This window comes from Neomonachus schauinslandi, chromosome 2 (assembly GCF_002201575.2).
Source record: "Neomonachus schauinslandi chromosome 2, ASM220157v2, whole genome shotgun sequence".
Classification (NCBI taxonomy): domain Eukaryota; kingdom Metazoa; phylum Chordata; class Mammalia; order Carnivora; family Phocidae; genus Neomonachus; species Neomonachus schauinslandi.
Window position 1 is genome coordinate 187,025,131 of NC_058404.1, and position 18,744 is coordinate 187,043,874.

An 18,744-nucleotide genomic window follows, 5' to 3' on the forward strand; every position below is an offset into this window, starting at 1 on the left:
GGTTTCTCCTGATATAGGCATGTAATGACTGGGTAGAAGTATGAGGGATATATGATGGGTTAAAAATGTTCAGTATCTTGAGCTGGGTGGTACTTATGTGTGTTTTCATTTTGTATGTGTATACAAAAATTCACCAAGATATACACTTAAGATTTGTGTACCTTATATATTTTCTACCTCAATATCACATTGAATAAGGAGACAAGACTGTATCTCTTTTTCCTGAATAATGAGCATTATGTGACATGTGGACCTGTATTTTTGTTTTATTATAAGTATTTGCATAGGTATAGGGCCAGTGTAAAATGAAAATACTGTTCCTTTGTTTAAATATTAAGAATTCTATGATGGCAGTAGCAGAACATTAAACCGAGCATGGGGACCTTGTAAGCAAAAGGCCCTACCACACCTCCATGACACCAGCCCTACACAGAGGTACTGAGAACATTCTCTCAAAAGCCAGGAAGGCTTGCTAAGTTCAGGCATCGACATGGTGTAAAATCCTGGTTCTGCAGGGAAAGCATAGTTTTGGGTTAAAGAGGTTGTGTCCCATTGAGGTGGATGACTAAGACATGTTTCTACTCTATCAAAAAGGCAGTAGGATAAATACTTATTATGGGAAAACACACTAAGACTGAGATTAGATACAATGCCTTAATTAAGAGAAGAAAATCTACGTGAGAGTTGTGAATAGAAATGTGTTCTATTAAAATGAAACATGCGGGGCGCCTGGGTGGCTCAGATGGTTAAGCGTCTGCCTTCGGCTCGGGTCATGATCCCAGCATCCTGGGATCGAGTCCCGCGTCGGGCTCCCTGCTCAGCGGGGAGCCTGCTTCTCCCTCTGCCTCTCTCTCTCTGTCTCTCATGAATAAATAAATAAAATCTTTAAAAAAATAAAAAAATAAAAATAAAATGAAACATGCAGTGCTTTCCATGCCAGGAGAGAAATGCTGAGATGGCACAGCGCTAATAAGCTAGAATAGCATGCATGCTAGTGCTGCCCTTTTCTTCACTAACTGAGCATACTTGCTGCTGTATTTATATTACTTTAATCATTAAGTACACCAGAATTCTTTGAGAAATTCATGCTCCAGGGTGAAGCATTTGACATATGAGAACAAGAAGACGAGATCATGGAAACAGAGCATGGAGGCAAAGGGGAGGCTGGGAGGCTTGGGGATGCCCAGGTAGCTGGACACACAGACTTCGTTTGCTTATAGGATTTTGTTTCCTTCTTACAAAGTGAGAGCCAGCCAGCTGGTGTCATCAGGCAGTCCCCTGCCTTCCAGAGACAGAATCTCTGGGATTAGCACCAGGGTTCAACACACTGGAAAGTGAGAGTCTACCTGAGTAGAAAAAGGTCACAACATTCTTTTAGTTCTTTTTCTATATAGTTACCTGTATTTAAAGTATACATCTTGGTGATTTGATATACACATACACTGTGGAAGGATTCTGCCTATCTAGTTAATTAACACATCCACCACTTCACATATTTATCTGTGTGTGTGTGTGTGTGTGTGTGTCTGAAAACATTCACCTTCTACTGTTAGCCAATTTCAATTATACAATACAGTGTTATCAACTCTAATCACCATGTTTTACATAAGATCTTTAGATCTTAGTCGTTTTATAGCTGAAAGTTTGTACCCTTTTACTAACCTCTTCCTATTTCCTGCACTACCCATCCCTTGTCAACAATTTTCTACTCTAAGTTCAAGGTGGTTGTTGTTTTTTTTTTTGGTTTTGGTTTGTTTTAGATTTCACATATTAAGTAATATCACACAGTATTTGTCTTTCTCTATCTGATTTATTTCACTTAGCGTAATGCTGTCAAGTTCTATCCATGTTGTTTCATATAGCAGGATTTCTTTCTTTATCATGGCTGAATAATATTCCGTTGCATGTATATACCACATCTTTATCCATTCATCCACTGAGGGACACTTAGATTGTTCCATGTCTTGGATATTGTGAATAATGCTGCAGTGAACATAAGAATGCAGATTTCACTTCAATATCCTGTTTTCACTCCCTTTGGATATATACCCAAAAGGTGGGATAGTAGGGTCATGAGGTACTTCTATCTATCTATCATCTATCTATCTATCTATCTATCTATCTATCTATCTATCTATCTATCATCTATCTGAGAGAGGGAGAGAGACAGAGACAGTGAGAGAGAGCATCGGCATGGAGGAGAGGGAGAAACAGACTCCCTGCTGAGCAGGGAGCCCAATGCAGGGCTTGATCCCAGGACCCTGGGATCATGCCTGAGCCAAAGGCGGACGCTTAACTGACTGAGCCACCCAGGTGCCCCTATATTTTCTTATTTTTTGAGGAAGCTCCATGCTGTTTTCTATATTTAGAAATTTACTTTCCTACCAATTTACTTTCCTACCAAAAGGATACAAGGCTTTCCTTTCCTCCACATCCTTGCCAACACTTGTTACCTCTTATATTTTTGGTGATAGCCATTCTAACAGGTATGAGGTAACATCTCATTGTGGTTTTGGTTTGCATTTCCCACATGACAGGTGATGTTGCATACTGTTTCATGTACCTATTGGCCATTTGTATATCCTCTTCAAAAAATGTCTATTCACGTCCTGTGCCCATTTTTAATTGATTTTTTTGGTTATTGAGTTGTATGAATTCTTTATATATTTTAGATATTAACAACTTATCAGTTATATGATTTGTAAATATTTTCTCCCATTCTGGAGGCTATGTTTTCATTTTGTTGATAGTTTGTTGTGCAGTTTTTTTTCTTTATTTTTTTTTATTGATGTGCAGTTGACATACAGTGTTATATGAGTTTCAGGTGTACAACATAGCAATTCAACAATTCTATATATTATGCTCTGCTCACCATGGTAAATGTCGTTACCATCTGTCACCATACAGTGTTATTATGATATTATTGACTACAGTCCCTATGCTGTGTTTTTCATTCCTGTGACATTTATTGTATAACTGGAAGTTTGTACCTCTTAATACCCTTTACCTATTTTGCCTATGACCTCAACACTTTCCCCTCTGGCAACCACCACTTTGTTCTCAGTATTTATTATTCTGTTTCTGGTTTTTGTTTGTTCATTTGTTCTGATTTTTAGATTTTATCTAAGTGAAACCATATGATATTTGTCTTTCTCTGACTTATTTCACTTAGCATAATACCCTTTAGGTCCATCCATGTTGTTGCAAATGGTAAAATCTCATTCTTTTTTATGGTTGAGTAATATTACAGTGTCCGTGTGCCCACACGCATGTGCATGCACCACATCTTTTTTTATCCATTCATCTATTGATGGACACTTGGCTATTGTAAATCTTGGCTATTGTAAATAATGCTGCAATAAACACAGAGGTACATATATCTTTTTGAATTCATGTTTTTGTTTTCTTTGGGTAAATACCCAGTGGTGCAATTACTGGATCATATGGCATTTTTATTTTTTAAATTTTTTGAGGAATTTCCATACTGTTTTCCACAGTGGTTGTACCAATCTACATTCCCACCAACAGTGCTCACATGTTCCCTTTTCTTCACACCCTCACCAACAATTGTTATTCCTTGTCTATTTGATACAAGCCATTCTGCCAGGTTTGAGGTGATAGCTCATTATGTACAACATTCTCAATGAGGCATTGCACGCTGGCTGTTCTGAGCTGGAATCCAAGTGAAGGAAGTTGTCTTGTAGAAAACAAATAACTGTCAAAGTTGAGCAATAACTCATGAGAAAGCTAAACTAAACTAAAATAGCTATTATTGGTTTCTTTCTTTGGCTTCTTGAATGGAACCAATGCTCCCATTTATATCCATGCCTTGTTTCCAACTACACAGCTCCAGTAAGGACCTTTTGAAAATCTAGTGGCTGAAAGCAGGCACTCCATTAAAATTAAAGTGTGGTCACTCTGAGCTGCATGGTTTCAAAAAATGAATGTGGGTCTTGAGACATTTTATAAAAGTCTTCCTAGCTTTTTCATGGATGGCTAGATTGTCAGTGAGTCTTTCATTCGCAAACATTTCTAACATGAAGTTTCTAAGAGTTTGCAAGGCTGCTGACATAAATGAGACTTTATTGTACAGGTGTACCTTGTTTTATTGTGCTTTGCCTTATTGTGCTTCACAGATATTGCATTTTTTTAAACAAATTGCAGGCTTGTGGGAAACCTGTGGTAAACAAGTCTATCAGTTCTATTTTTCCAACAGCATTTGTTTGCTTCATTTCTCTGTGTCACGTTTAGTAATTCTCATGGCATTTCAAACTTTTTCATTGTCATTATATTCGTTATGGTAATCTGGGATCAGTGATCTTTGATGTTACTATTGTAATTGCATGGGGTGCCACAAACTGCATTTGTATGAGATAGAAAACTTAACCGATAAATGTGTGTATTCTGAATGCGCCACAAACCAACTGATCCCCCTTCCCTCTCCTGGAGCCATTCTCTTCCCTGAGACACAACGATGTTAAATTTATGCCAGTTAATAACCCTACAATGGCCTCTAAGTGTTCAAGTGAAATGAAGAGGTGCATATTTCTCATTTTAATTCAAAGAAATGATTAAGAAACGATTAAGCTTAGTGAGGAAGGCATGTTGAAAGCTGTGGCTGAAAGCTAGGTCTCCTGGAGCAGTTAGCCAAGCTGTGAATGCAAAGGGAAACGTCTTGAAGGAACTTAAAAGTGCTACTCCAGTGAACACACAAATGACAAGAAAGCAAAACAGCCTGATTGCTGATATGGATGGGAGGAAGTTTTAGTGGTCTCATTAGAAGATCAAACCAGCCACAAAATTCCCTTGAGCCAAAGCCTAATCTGGGGCAAGGCTCTAACTCTCTTAAATCCATGAAAGCTGAGAGAGGTGAGGAAGCGGCAGAAGAAAAATGTGAAGCTAGCAGGAGTTCGTTTATGAGGTTTTTGGAAATAAGCCATTTCCACAGTATCAAAGTGGAAGGTGAAGCAGCAAGCGCTAATGTAGAAGCTGCAGCAAGTTCTCCAGAAGATCTAGCTAAGATCATCCATGAAGGGGGCTACACTAAACAACAGATTTTCATTGTTAATGTAAATTAAGTTTACGTGCATTTTTTACATAATGCTAATGCATTCTTAATAGACTACATTGTAGCATAACCACAACTTTTATATGCACTGGGAAACCAAAAAATTCATTTGACTTGCGTTATTGAGATATTCACTTTATTGCAGTGTTCTGGAACCATACTTGCAGTGCAGTATCTCTATGAATGCCTATATTAATATTCCCACCTGTATTGCATTGACAACCACCTCCATCAGTCATCTCTGTGTGTCCAGTAGGGTGTTTCATATGATATGTACTAACCTGCACTTCTGCTCTGGCCTCCTGGTAGATGCCCACAGCTCCTGAGCCACTTCGAAGTCATCAGTCACTTTGTGGAAGGAGACATCGTGGCAATCCCTGGATAAATGCTAAAAAGAAAAGTCAAATAATGCTGAGGAGAATATAGAGAATCACTGATATATAGAGATCACTGAGAATATAGAGATCACTGATCCACTAATCAGGAAGAAAACTTTCCCCTTCAGAAGTAATACTTGTGCTGAGACCTAAAGATTAGGTAGGAATGAACAGGGCACCATCAGAACAGTAGGAGCAAAACCATTTGGAGGGAGGGAGCTCGGTATGGACAGGGGGAATATGTTAACGAAAAAATGTCTGCTTTAGCAACAACAACAACCCCTGAAATACCAGTGCCTTATCATGATGGCTATTTATTCCTTGCTTCCATAGTACAAAGTTGCAGCAGGGGGCACTGCATCACATAGTCCCTCAGGAACCCTGGCTGACAGAGATTCTCTGCCATCTTGAGTGCTTGACCTTCTACGTCATTTTGTGCATTGACAGTCAGGCTTACAGAAGGACAAGAGAAAAAAGCATGGGGGGTTGTGTGGGGAGGTCTGGAAAAGCCATATAACATTTCCACTTAGATTCCAATTACCCTGTCTCAGGAACATGGCCACAAAGGATGGTCAGATCTTTGGAGGAGTTAAAGTTTTTAGAAAATAATTCATAGGTCAGAAGCTTCATAGATTACAACTGAGACCATTAGAATCCAAGATTATTTATTACTGTGGCTGAGTTGAGATACAGGCTTATTCCTTTACTCATTTATTCACTCTTTCATCCACTTATTCCTTGAACGTTTATCACGTGCCTACATTATACTGTGCAATTGGCCAATAAACCACATTTTCATGCAAAGATTAATAAGGTGGACAGGTTATAAACAGAAGTGCCAGAAGGAGACATGGACAAACTTTTTTTTCATTTTACATTTTGGATAATCATTTAAGGAGAAAGCTGTAATTGCTCATTGGTGCTTAAATGAAATTCTTATGAATACAAAACAGGCAGAATTAGGGAGAAAGTTTTAAAGTAGCAAATTCATTAAAAAAAACAAAACACTTGATAAACTAAAATCTGTGAAAGTATCGTCAATGAAATTCCATTGTTCCATTCTTCCAAATTGCTCTGTGCTTTCAGATGTCCCAGGCATAGTCACTCAGATTGCTGCACATCAGCCTCCCCTTTTATGCACTGAAAAACTCAGGTGTTTAATTTGCTTTACTGTCAAGTAAGATGTTAGGAAGCATGTAATGATTTTTGCCGTTCCCCTCTTGTAGTTTTAGAATACATTTTCAAATTGCAGGATGTGATCAATACTGAATGCCTGCTTGAGAGAGATTTGCAGACCTAGACATTACCCAAGCAGAGTAAAATATTATATTTTTCCATATTTTTGACTGTTTGGAGTCAGGCGGCTGATAAAACATTTCTCTAAGCATGAGCGGGACCCCATTTAAATACCATGCCAATCATCCTAGCTTATTTTAATCGGCATTTAAAGAATTCCTCTGCTATCTTTACTTCCAAATCCTTGGTTCAGTTGTGACACATAAAGAAAGCTTTAAAAGAAGTGTGAGTAATTAAAGAGTAATTAAAGCAACAAGCAATTAACTAATTGATCCTAAAAAAATAGCGTACACAACACCAACAGTATATTTGCAGCAACTTTGTGAGATAGCCTGGTCTATGATCATTGATGAGTCTTCATTGTTACTCTCCTGCAACAAGCAACCAGACCAAAAAAAAAAAAAGAATAAATAAAATCTGCAAACAAATGTTCATTGGTATTTCAAACACTTGGACCTTCTTCCAGTTACTATCTCTCACCTCTGTCTCTTTCCTTGTTCCGGTGACCTGGACATCTCCTCTCCCCAGTCCTGCTATGTCAACTAACAGATGATCCATGGCTTGTGTGGGAAATCTTCCCTTACCTCCTCCTCTTCTTCCAAAGAATCTATTTAGACACTTGTTCTGGGCTTCTGTAGTCTCTGGTTAGACCCCATCATAGATAGGACTGGTGAAATAATTTTAATGCCTAGTGAAAAATAAAAATGCAGGGCCTGTGCTGAGAAACTATTAAGAATTTAAAAATGGCCACATCAGAGCATGAGACCAAGCCTGGAGGCCCTCTGAGTGGGGCAGGAGTCGGGGTGGGGGGGAGGGGCAGGGCACTGTGGAATCATAAGAATTGCCCAGCCATGAGGCTGGTTCTGTTCGTAGCTTCATCTTGGGATTGCTGCTGTCTTTACATGTAAAAGTAAAGCTGCACAGAGCAGGGACATGTGTAACTTGTTCTCTCTATTACCCTCAGCAACAAGTGCCCCCCTGGCCTGGTAACATTACATATCGGGATGTGCAAGTCATTCTTGAACCTGGCTTTTTCTGCTTCTATGGTGACATCAGCTCCTTCTCCCTACCTCGCTATCCTGGGACCTCTCTTGTCTTCCTGAATATTCAGTTTGTCTCAGGGCCTTCACACGTGCTTTGTTCTTCCCCAACAAAACCATAGAGTTCGGTAAATCTTTTAGGTCTTGCCTCAAACCTTCCTTCCTCAGAGAGCCCTTCCCTGGCCACTGCTGACTCAAACAGCCCCCGACAGCCAATCCTCCACTGCCTTAGTTTATATTCCTGCCCTGATTATGATTTTAACTTACACATGTTATGTGTTAGATTGCCATGTCCTGTCTCCAAAATGTAAGCTCCATCAGGGCAAGAACTGGGTCTCTCTTAGTTTCCACTGTCTCTGCAAGGAAAAATGAAACACAGGGCCTGCTACCTCTAAGCACTTGCTGAATAAATGAATAAATAAGTGAATGGACCTTTAAAAACTGCTTTTTGGTCTTAATTATTTGGCAAAAATTTAAGAATAAAAACTGAGTCCATAACTGCAGCCCAAAGGCCAAATCCAGCTCACCTGATTTGGTAAATAAAGATTTACTGGAACACAGCTGTGCCCATTCATTTTCATCATATCAGGGTCTACTTTTGTGAAACAGGGGCAGGGCTGAGTAGTTCCCACACAGACTGTATGGTCGGCAAAACCTATTTACTCTCTGACCTTCAGAGAACGAGTTTGCCAATCTCTGGCATAGAGCATGTACCACTTGAGAACATAAGAAAAAATTACCCGTCCAAAGAGTTTCGAGCCCTCTCCATTAACAACACGAACAAAAAGTAGACCAGTAGCAAAAAAAAAAAAAAATTTTCTTTTTAAATAAAGAATTCTCACATTTATCTGCCTTGAAGTGAAAACAGCTCCATGTGAGTCTGTTCAATGATTTTGATGAATCAACTGGGTGCTTAGCTAACTCTTATTTAGGAATGGAAAAAGCAGGAGAGGGGACAGAAAACAGTAAAAATGAGAAGGCAAGACTGAACAAGACAAAGCTCTGCCAAGAGTAAGGAAGATGGAGACTGAAAGCACATTGAAAGAAGCGTTGAGAGGAAAATACTTTGGTGGTTCCTCAAAAAGTTGAAAATGGATTTACCATGTGATCTAGTAATCCCATTCCTAGGTGTACACCCAAAAGAATTGAACACAGGGATTCAAACAGATACGTGTACACTGATAATCATAGCAACATTCTTCACAGTAGCCCAAAAGGAGAAAAGCCCAAGTGTCCTTCAACAGACGAGTGGATGAACAAAATGTAGCATATGCACACAAAGGAATATCTATTCAGCCATAAAAAGGAATAAGATTCTGACACATGCTACAACATGGATGAGCCTTGAAAATGTTATGCTGAGTGAAATAAGCATTAAAAAAAAAAGACAAATATTGTATGATTCCACTGACAGGAACCGGTGTAGTCAAATTCATAGAGACAGAAAGAGGAGTAGTTACCAGGGACTAAGGAGGGGAGGGACAGGGGATTATCACTTAAGGAGCATGGAGCTGTTTCTTGGGATGTTGGGAAATTTCTGGAAATAGATGGTGCTGACGGTTACACAACATTGGGAATGTACTTAATGCCACTGAATTGCAACCTTTAAAAAGGTTAAAGTGGTACATTTTCTGTCATGTATATTTTACTACAATAAAACAGATTTTTTTTAAAATTTTTTTTTTATTTTTTATTAGACAGAGAGAGAGTACAAGCAGGGGGAGTGGCAGGCAAAGGGAGAGGGAGAAGTAGGCTCCCTGCTCAGCAGGGAGCTCGATGTGGGGCTTGATCCCAGGACCCCGGGATCATGACCTGAACCGAAGGCAGACGCTTAACCAACTGAGCCACCCAGGCACCCCAAAACAGGTTTTTTAAATGAAGAAGAAAAAGAACAGACACTGGCAACAGAGGTACCAGGCTCCTCTTTGACCCTAAAGCCATGCACAATTCCAGAAGAAAGGTATATAGACCGAGACACCAGCTTATGGAAAAGCAGAGGTCACAAGGAGTCTGGAAGCTAGAATTGGTGAGTGATCACACTGAACACTCAGCTGGGGAGATTTCTAAGTGAAATGTTGAAGGAACAGCTTAGTAAGAGATGAGAGAAATGAATTGAAGACAGAATCGTTAAGCGAAAAGAACTTAAAGATTGGAAAATGCTCAGCCTGTCCTCATTACAAAAAATGAGAACATGTGTTTGGAAGACAACACTAAAGGTATGGAAGAATCGACCATTTGTTAGAGAGATTCCTGTGGGTGTGAACCACAGAATTAATCAGCCACCCCAGCAGGAAACTTCCAATTTGAACTGAGGAGGAAGGAGATGGGACCTAATTAAGGAAAGCTGCAAATGGGTGCTTTTTTCAAGAAAAGGGAAGAAGGATCCTGAAGGCAATTCAGAGATCATCAAGGCCATGGCCTGGGTTTTAGTAGGTCAGACGGGCTCTCACAGAAACTCTGGGGATAGAGCCACTCAAAGCCTTGGAGTGCAGTCCCAGCCTAATTGTGGAGGTGACATTGCTCACCCCAGTGAGTCCGGAAGGTAGAACATTGAGCCAGAGAGGATTGTTTTCAGCTGTAAAATCTCATGGAGTTTGCCGTGCTAGATCTTGGGCTCACTTGGGACCCATCACTCCTTTTTTCTTTCCTGTTTTCCCCTTTTGGAAAGGGAATCTCTGTCCTATCCCTCTCCCATCATTGTGTTTGGAAGCATACCACTTGTTTGATTTCATAAGCTCATAGCTAGAGAGGAATTTTGTCTCTGGATGAATCCCACTTCCAATCTCTCTCATATCTGAGTTAGATATTTAGACAAGACTTTGGACTTTAGGCTTTAGAGTCAATGCTGGAACAAGTTAAGATTTGGGGGCTCTTGGGATGGAATGAATGTTTCTTGTATGTGAGAAAGACATGGATTTTGGGGGGCCAGAGGGATACAAACATTTGATCCACAGCAGTCCACCAGACTGCTATGGGTTGATTGTATCAAATCCTCCAATGTTTTTGTATCCCCTCCAAAATTCATACATTGAAGCCCTAACATGGTGCTAATTGGAGATGGAACTTTTGGAAGGTAATGACAAGGAGGTGGAGCTTCCATGATGGTACTCCCATTCTTATAAGGAGAGGAGCTCTTTCTCTCTCTTCACAATGTGAGGATACTGTAAGACTGTCATCTGTAAACCAGGAAGTGGGCCCTCACCAAGAACCCAACCATACTGGGATGTTCATTTTGGACTTACAGCCTCTAAACTGTGAGAAATAAATGTTTGTTGTTTATGGCCCCAGTGTATGTTATTTTGTTACAGTAGCCTGAGTAGACTAAGACAAGAGTGAACTGAAGATGGATTGAAGATGAGAACTGTCATTAATAAAATGGGTGCAGATAGGCTCTGTGTTTTCTTTTGATATTGTAAATTTTAAGTCCACATTAACAGAACATAAAAGCATGTAAGATTCTCTACACTTATTTTATACTCACAGGTTACTATCGGTTTCCTCACTGTAAAAAAAAAAAAAAATCACAGTTAATTTGAGTGTATTCCGAAAACCAGATGATTTATAATTAATCTGTATATCGAGTGGAGTGTTCTTCTCAGAAGTAAAAAAACAACTTGAGACTAAACTGGTGATATGACTGAAAATTGATGTGATCCCAGAATTAAAAGCAGTGTACCATTTTGATGAAACTATTTAACTATATGAAAATGCAGATGTTACCTACTGTTAGAAACTCCACAGTTAAATTTCTCTCCTGAACTGTAATAAATTTCCCCTCAGAGTATAATTGGATGGCTGCTTGTAAGTTACAAGTCTAGAGAAAAGGATTCAAAAGTAATTCATATCTTTAAGAATAATTTAAAACAATGTGAAATGGATGAATATTGGGGAGAGTAATGAATTAAGATCTCTATCTAGAAGCATAAAATTGCATCATTTGTTGAGGTCATGTCATTGTAGTAAAGAAAAAGGATCATAATAGTAACAAAAATAAGGATTTCTACCATTCAGTAATATGCCTACTGTGTGCCAGGCTGTGGTCCCTCTGCTTTCCGTATAGCCACGTGGTCAAGGAGGAGGGCATAATGGAACTGACAAATCAGGAATAAAAACATTGCTTCCTTATGAGTATTTTAAGCCATATTATTTGAGACTAATCCTGCTACCTTTAAATTGGTTTCATCCATCATTTAAGAGTCTACAATGATCTCTGGAAAAATCTATTTCCTCCGCCAGGGATTGTTGATGTTCCAAGTGCGATACAACCGTGTGTTCATTACCAGGTGCACCAACCGTGGAAAATGTAGATCTCTGGTCCTCATTTCCTAGTTAACTAGCATTCCGTTGTTGCACGGTGACCACCATCCTTCAGCACTAGCGACCATCTCGCTGACGTGCTCAGAAAGGGGATTGCATGGTATCAGTAAGACACACTGGCCTGTGGCATAAAAAGTGTCAGAAACCCTGTGTCCACGTTGCATCATTAAGCTGCATGCAGTTGATCATTTACGAATTCTTCCCAGGCTCCGAGTGTGGAAGCAGAAGATGCTGGTTTCAAAGTCCTTTAGAATATCATGTCCACCCTATCATACATCTTAGCATTCCAATAAGCCTGATTTCTTCTTCCTCTGCTATCAAATACACAAAACTCTCAGATGAGAAGGTGACTGAGAATGCCAATAAGTAATGTGCTACTTGGTCCTCCATGTTTTTGTATGCTATCAAATGCTACCTTTGTTCAGAATATCTCTGTGCTTACTGCAAGCAATTCTCTTTTGGGCCATTTTGCCTCTTACTGTAATAAATGACAAAGAAATTGAATTCATAGAGGTATTGCTTGGAAAAATGATACTAGCAGATTGAATTTCAGGGCAATGCTATTATTTTTGAAAGCCACAATTCTCTCATCTACCAGGATTTACCTTTCTTTCCCCATCCAGGGAAGGATTACTGCTGACAAACTGTAACTCCTTTTCAAAACATTTACTTTTTCCTTTTACGGTTTCCTCGTGAGCCTTTGAAACTCACAAGCGCTGTGAGGAAGGAGTAACCGCAGCTGCACCAGCTCAACGTAATTACACATTTAATTTGCATGGGACTTGGTTAGGTGGAAGAATATGTAAATAGATTCTTTGTTGGCTATTAGGATTTCTTTCTTTCTTTCTTTTTTTATTCTCTCTTTCTTTCTTTTTTTTTTTCCCTTGGAATGGCAAATAAAGTACAATGTCCTTAGGTTTACTTTTTAAGCCTGTGGAGTTTAGGATGTTGGTGGATAACTGTTTGCTAACCTTTTACTTTGGTTACTGTTCATTTTTCCTGGTTTATCTTGAATCTCCAGCACCTGATCCCAAGTCTGGAACATGGGAGTAGCCTGCCCACCCCCAACTCCCCCCAAAAAGAAACAAAGAGAAATTGCACTTAGTTCAAAGCGGTAAGAGGAGTGTGGCATACACTGCATTTTTAAAATTTACTTATTTGAGAGAGAGAGAGAGAGAATGAGAGAGTGTGGGGGTGGGCGGGGTGGGGGAGAGAAATCCTCAAGCAGACTCCACACTGAGCTGGGAGTCTGGGAGTCTGACACAGCACTTGATCCCACAACCCTGAGATCGTGACCTGAGTCGAAACCAAGAGTTGGATGCTCAACCGACTGAGCCACCCAGGCTCCCTGGCACACATTGTATTCTTAATGGGAAGTGCCTTCCTACATACCTGAAATCTTGTTAATCATTGCAGCCTAAGAGAGATTAGGTTCCATGTTTCCCACAGTTAGCTAAAGGACAGGGCATGAGGTCTGTGTTTCGCATGCCCCAAGATTGTTTAGTAGATAGTACTTATAATGGTTATAACAATATAACCATTAAAAGTAACAAGAACAACCCAAAAGCCCTCCCCCTGTGCAACCTCTTACTAGGAGAATTACAGTTTTAGAATGAGCAAATTTTGTATTCAGAAGTGTGAAATGGTCAAAACCATTAACACTGACATAGGAATTTTGAAATATTCTTTGGCATTGTTTTTCTCATATATCTTAAGAATCCTATTTCCTCAGAAAGACCACATTACATTTTTTTTTTCTTTAATTTTTAACCACAGGAATGGACTTGAACTACAAAGTTGTAGATACTCAGCCACACAAATGGTTTGATGGTAAATCCTCACTGGTGTAGCTGAGGCCATAAAAAGGAAAAAGAATGCAAATTTCAGAAATAAAATGAAGGGGAAAGTGAGCTCCCCTGAATTCAATGTTTTACTAGACTTCTGGCATTTGAATGAAGATTTGATCAACCTGAATAATTACTGTAATAATAATTACAAAGCTGAATAGTTTTATATTCCTGATGGACATAAATGGCTGCTAACAACAATGTATTTTGTCCTTCAAAATATTAATTGATAACAAGAGTAGAATCATATCCAGACATAGACTCTTAGCAATATAACATTTTATTGAGAATATATTTGGTGCTGTAAGATGATTTCTTTTGAAGTTTCAAAGGGACCAGGAAGCTGGATGTACAGTTTAAAAAGGCATTTGGATGGTGTTGTGAAGTGGGGTGGGGGAGATGCCTCTGAAAGGTTTCAATAGTCCCAGGCCTGATCCTCATCCTCACATTAACTAATTAAATCTACACGTACCTACTATGTTATTTTCATGATATTGCTAGCAATTATTATGAAACACTTGGCATGGATCAGGTAAAATCATATGTGTTTGATATACATTATTCTTTTATACTTTATAATAGCTCTACAACGTAAGTATAATTCTGATTTTATCAAAGAGGAAATCTTTGGGGAACTTAACAATTTTGCCCAAGTATGCAGAGTATAGAGTTTTGTTCAGGTTCAAATCAAAGCCTTTCTAAGTCTAAAGCTGGCTTCTTACCATGGTTTGTTCTGCCTCTCCAAATTTTTCTTGAGGGTCTATTATGTGCCCAGCTCCTTTCTGGATTTGGGGGATGATGTAGTGAATAGGTTTACCTCCTGCCCTTAGAGATCTTGCCCTCTAGTTAATGACCTAAATTTTAAATAACTATATTAGCAATTAATCCATTACCATGATGGTTGTTAGTATTATGAAGGAAAAGTTCAGGATATTATTGTGGGCAGAGGGATGGTACTCAAAAGAGACAGAAAGAAGTCCTAACATACATGTAGAGAGGTGGGAGTTATATATGTTGGGGAACTTCTTTTAAAAACTTAAATTTCAAAATCATAGCAGTTTAAGTCAGTAAAATCAGGGTATGGTTAGCCAGGAGGTTTTTGCTTTGAAGGTTTGCTTTCCCCCTTCTGATTTTTTCTTTGATCCGATGCAAAAATGTCCCTTTTATAAAACTGCATCTACGAGACAATTGCAACAGGAATTCTTTGGAACAATGTTATCACCGTTCAAAACTCGTGTCAAGGTAAAGCCTAACAAAAGTATGAAATATGACAAGCCTTTCCTTCACCTAGAAAAGTACTATTTCCTGGCTGCCAACGGGATGGCAGCTGTTATGTGATTTTGAAAGGTTTTCTCATTTTACTGTCACATCAACCTGATGAATTGGGAATTGGTGCCATTATTGTTGTTGGTAAGGTTAGACTCACGTGACAGATGGTAACACTGAAGCTGAGACAAAGTAAGTGAATTTCCCAAAATCAAAGGCTAGTGAAATGCACAGTCAGTTTTCAGTTCTGGGGTCATTGGGCTAAGAGCCTGTGCTCCTTCCAGTCTAGCTGGTTATTCTGTACTTGATGTCATTTTGTTTCAGCCCAGCCAGAATGGGAGCAGTATGTTGTCAGGATATATCAGCCATAGACAGTGTACAATCTGCAGGCAGAGCTAAAAACTTGCAGAAGGAAGAAAATGCTGGAGATTGAGTGAGGATGATCTAACTGCCCAAATGCCAGAGTCATCCGGTTGCTGGTAAAGACTGACCTATATGCAATGCGTCCTGAAACATGATACTCTTCTGTTCTTTTAAATAAGCCAAACCCTATTAAATTTCTCGCCATTTCCTTTGTCCCTAGCAGAGGACAAGCATGCATACTTGAAATAAGCAAAAATGAATTTCAATAAATTAGGTAGAAATCTGCTCAGTGAGGGTGAATGAGCAGGTCTTACCCTTAGAGGTTATACCCTTTGCAACTTGCCACAGTCTCTTGGACAGTCTTTTGCCCTCAATAATATTAGTGATCTGATTATATATTTATTACCTCAGCCATTAGAAAATCAATTTGAATGCTATTGTGTATAGTCACATGTGGTTAATTTCCTTGGAATTTCATATTTGCTTAGTTTGGAATGAGAAACTTAAATGTACATATAAAATAGATGTTTAAAAAAATAAATATCCTGCTATGGTCTTGAGGATTGTCAGAAATGGACCATATACCCATGTAAATGATAACTTTGACTTTTATTGGCTTCAGCTGAGCTCTCCCTTAGAGGTATAACAAAATAAATGAATTACTTATTGTCATATTGCCCAGAAGAAAATGAAATGAGAAAATACCCATGTTGCCTTAAGCGAAACATATGGAGTCTAGAAAAAAAATAAAAAGCCATGCTACCATAAAATATGATGTCTGGTGGCTACTTTTTCCAAAGCCTATTAAGTTGAGCTATTAAAAAAATGGGTTGAGAAAGGCAGGAAGGGAAATTCTGTTTTTATTTTAAGTGCATGAAGTGGTGCTAGTTTGATTATCTAAATCCTTCTTCAATTATTGAATTTTTAAATAAGATTAGGAATTTGAACCAATTTCACTAAGAGATGCTTGATAGGGTGATATGTACTCTTTGGGAGAATTTATTTTATCTCCATTGTCTCTTCCCTACCCCACCTTGACTTTGGGTCACCTCTCTACTTCCCCAGAATAAGAGGACTTTAAAGAACCTCCGATATAATGCAATCATTCTGTGGCCACAGCAGGAAACTTTGTTGGAAATAGTTGGAGGTATTTGCTAGGTGTTTCAGTGCAAACAATTGGGCTAAGCAAACTATATATTTCTCTCATAAAATCATTGGTTCTTTATGACCATTTGGCTATAATCTCTAGGATAATAAAAGTTGGGAACAGAAAATTCTCAGAAGAGTAAAGAGCAGAGAGAAAGGAAAGAGAGGGTAAAATTTTTAGAAAGATTATTGAAAATATATACTTGGAAAAGTGGGCTCATGAGCAGGAAGGCAAATAGGGGTGGACAGTTACTCATCTGGAAATAAGAGTTAGGCTATTTGTGTTTGAAGACACAAATAGAAAGAAGACATCACTTACTTATCTAAGTGAAAGAGAATGTCTGTATTTCAAATCCTGTTTTGAAAGATGTACTCATCTTTGAACAAACAGCAATGTAGTAAAAGGATCAGGAATGAAGAGAGCGGTAAGTGACAAAGAGCTTGTGTTCAGCCAATGGAAATTATTCTCTCTGATGATGCTTCTCATAGCTCTCTGCTGGCATTGCAGATGGCTGGTGTGGCCCCATTTGCCATTGTAGAAATGGTTAGAAAGAGGATTCAACTCCTTTCAAATAAAAGAAAAAAAAATGAACTGAAAGTGTTTTGCCCTTAAAGAGCAGTGAAAACATCCACAAGGATGATAATGGTAATGATTAGCTACCTTTTTCCTCAGAGATTTGACATCTTTTCACATATGCAGGACCCAGTAGAGTGTGTATTTCTATCCCCATTTCACAGATGAGTAAGTGGAGGCAGGCAGAAGCATATAACTATGAATCAGGGAGGAAAGGTAGAAGAAAAGCTCCTGGCAAACTGCCAGGTAAATGTCCAAGAGAAAAGGTAGATGTTCCCTGGAGCCCTGAAATCTATATGACTCACTGAGTAAAATATAAAGCTTCCCTGAAAGATGAAAATCTTAGCCACAGGAAGATGAAGTTTTCTCCCAAATCTGAGCACAATTTGAATTTTAGAGAAAAACAAACATTTTACAATTCTAAACCAAGAGTTATGTGTATTCTGTCTTACACAATATTTATGTTTCTAGAAATTATACTAAAGGAAAACAACTTTTTGCAACTCTAGGCAATTTTGTATATGATAAACTTGGGCTTTCCTGCTTGGATGTGCTTACCTAGTACCACCTGGTGGCAGCTAAAATTATTTCAGGAAAGGAGAAGACTAAACATTCCCAACTGCTCAAATTCCAGCTTCAGTCTCTGGAGGGAGATGTTAAGCCCTGAAAATATTGCTCTGGGACCACAGGTGCTAGGTGGTTTGAACTCCATGGAAAACTAGCACTGAAATCTCTTTTCATGTTGCCAATGCCAAGAATCACCCCACTATTTATTAGTAATGTATTTTCAGATGACTTTTCCTTAGCCACGATTGATGTATGTTTATTTCTTTGTTCTCCTTCTCCCTGATTCCAGACATTGATGCATAAGGCAGCTTAATAGCAGTAGGAATGCCAAGTAAATGATCGTACTGGAGAGCAAACCTAAGTGGAACAAACAAAGGTGTCAAACCTATCACCTTGTCCTCATTAATATCAGGTTACAGCTAATTGTGCCAATAACACGCTTCAGTCTCTCCCCCATCGTTATGTAATAATGACTTTCTTTTCATCACTGACTTAAATTGCTTTTTTAGATCTGGTCCCCTGAAAATTTCTTATCTTCCTCTAGACACTCTGCTATAAAACATTTATTCAACCAATATTGGTTGAGTATCCACTATTGCCAAATGCTATACTGGATACTAGGGATTTAACATCGAGCTAAAAGGTCCAGTTCCTATTCTTACAGTTCAAATAGAAGAGACTACTACTTCTGCTGCTGCTATTATGCCTAGTTCTGCTGTTCCTGGTACTGCTATTACTAGTGCTGCTGTTGCTACTAGTATTAGCTCCGCTGCTGCTGTTGCTACTAGTACTACTGCTGCTGCTACTTGCTGCTGTTGCTACTTGTACTACTGCTGCTGCTGCTACTACTACTGCTGCTGCTAGTACTAGTACTATTGCTACT

At 38.9% G+C, this 18,744-nt stretch overlaps 1 protein-coding gene across 2 annotated transcripts in view; it reads left to right on the plus strand.

Moving 5' to 3' along the window:
- Positions 1-18,744, plus strand: part of KCNIP4 (potassium voltage-gated channel interacting protein 4) — a 1,107,243-nt gene that overhangs the window by 694,050 nt on the left and 394,449 nt on the right. The window lies entirely within an intron of this gene.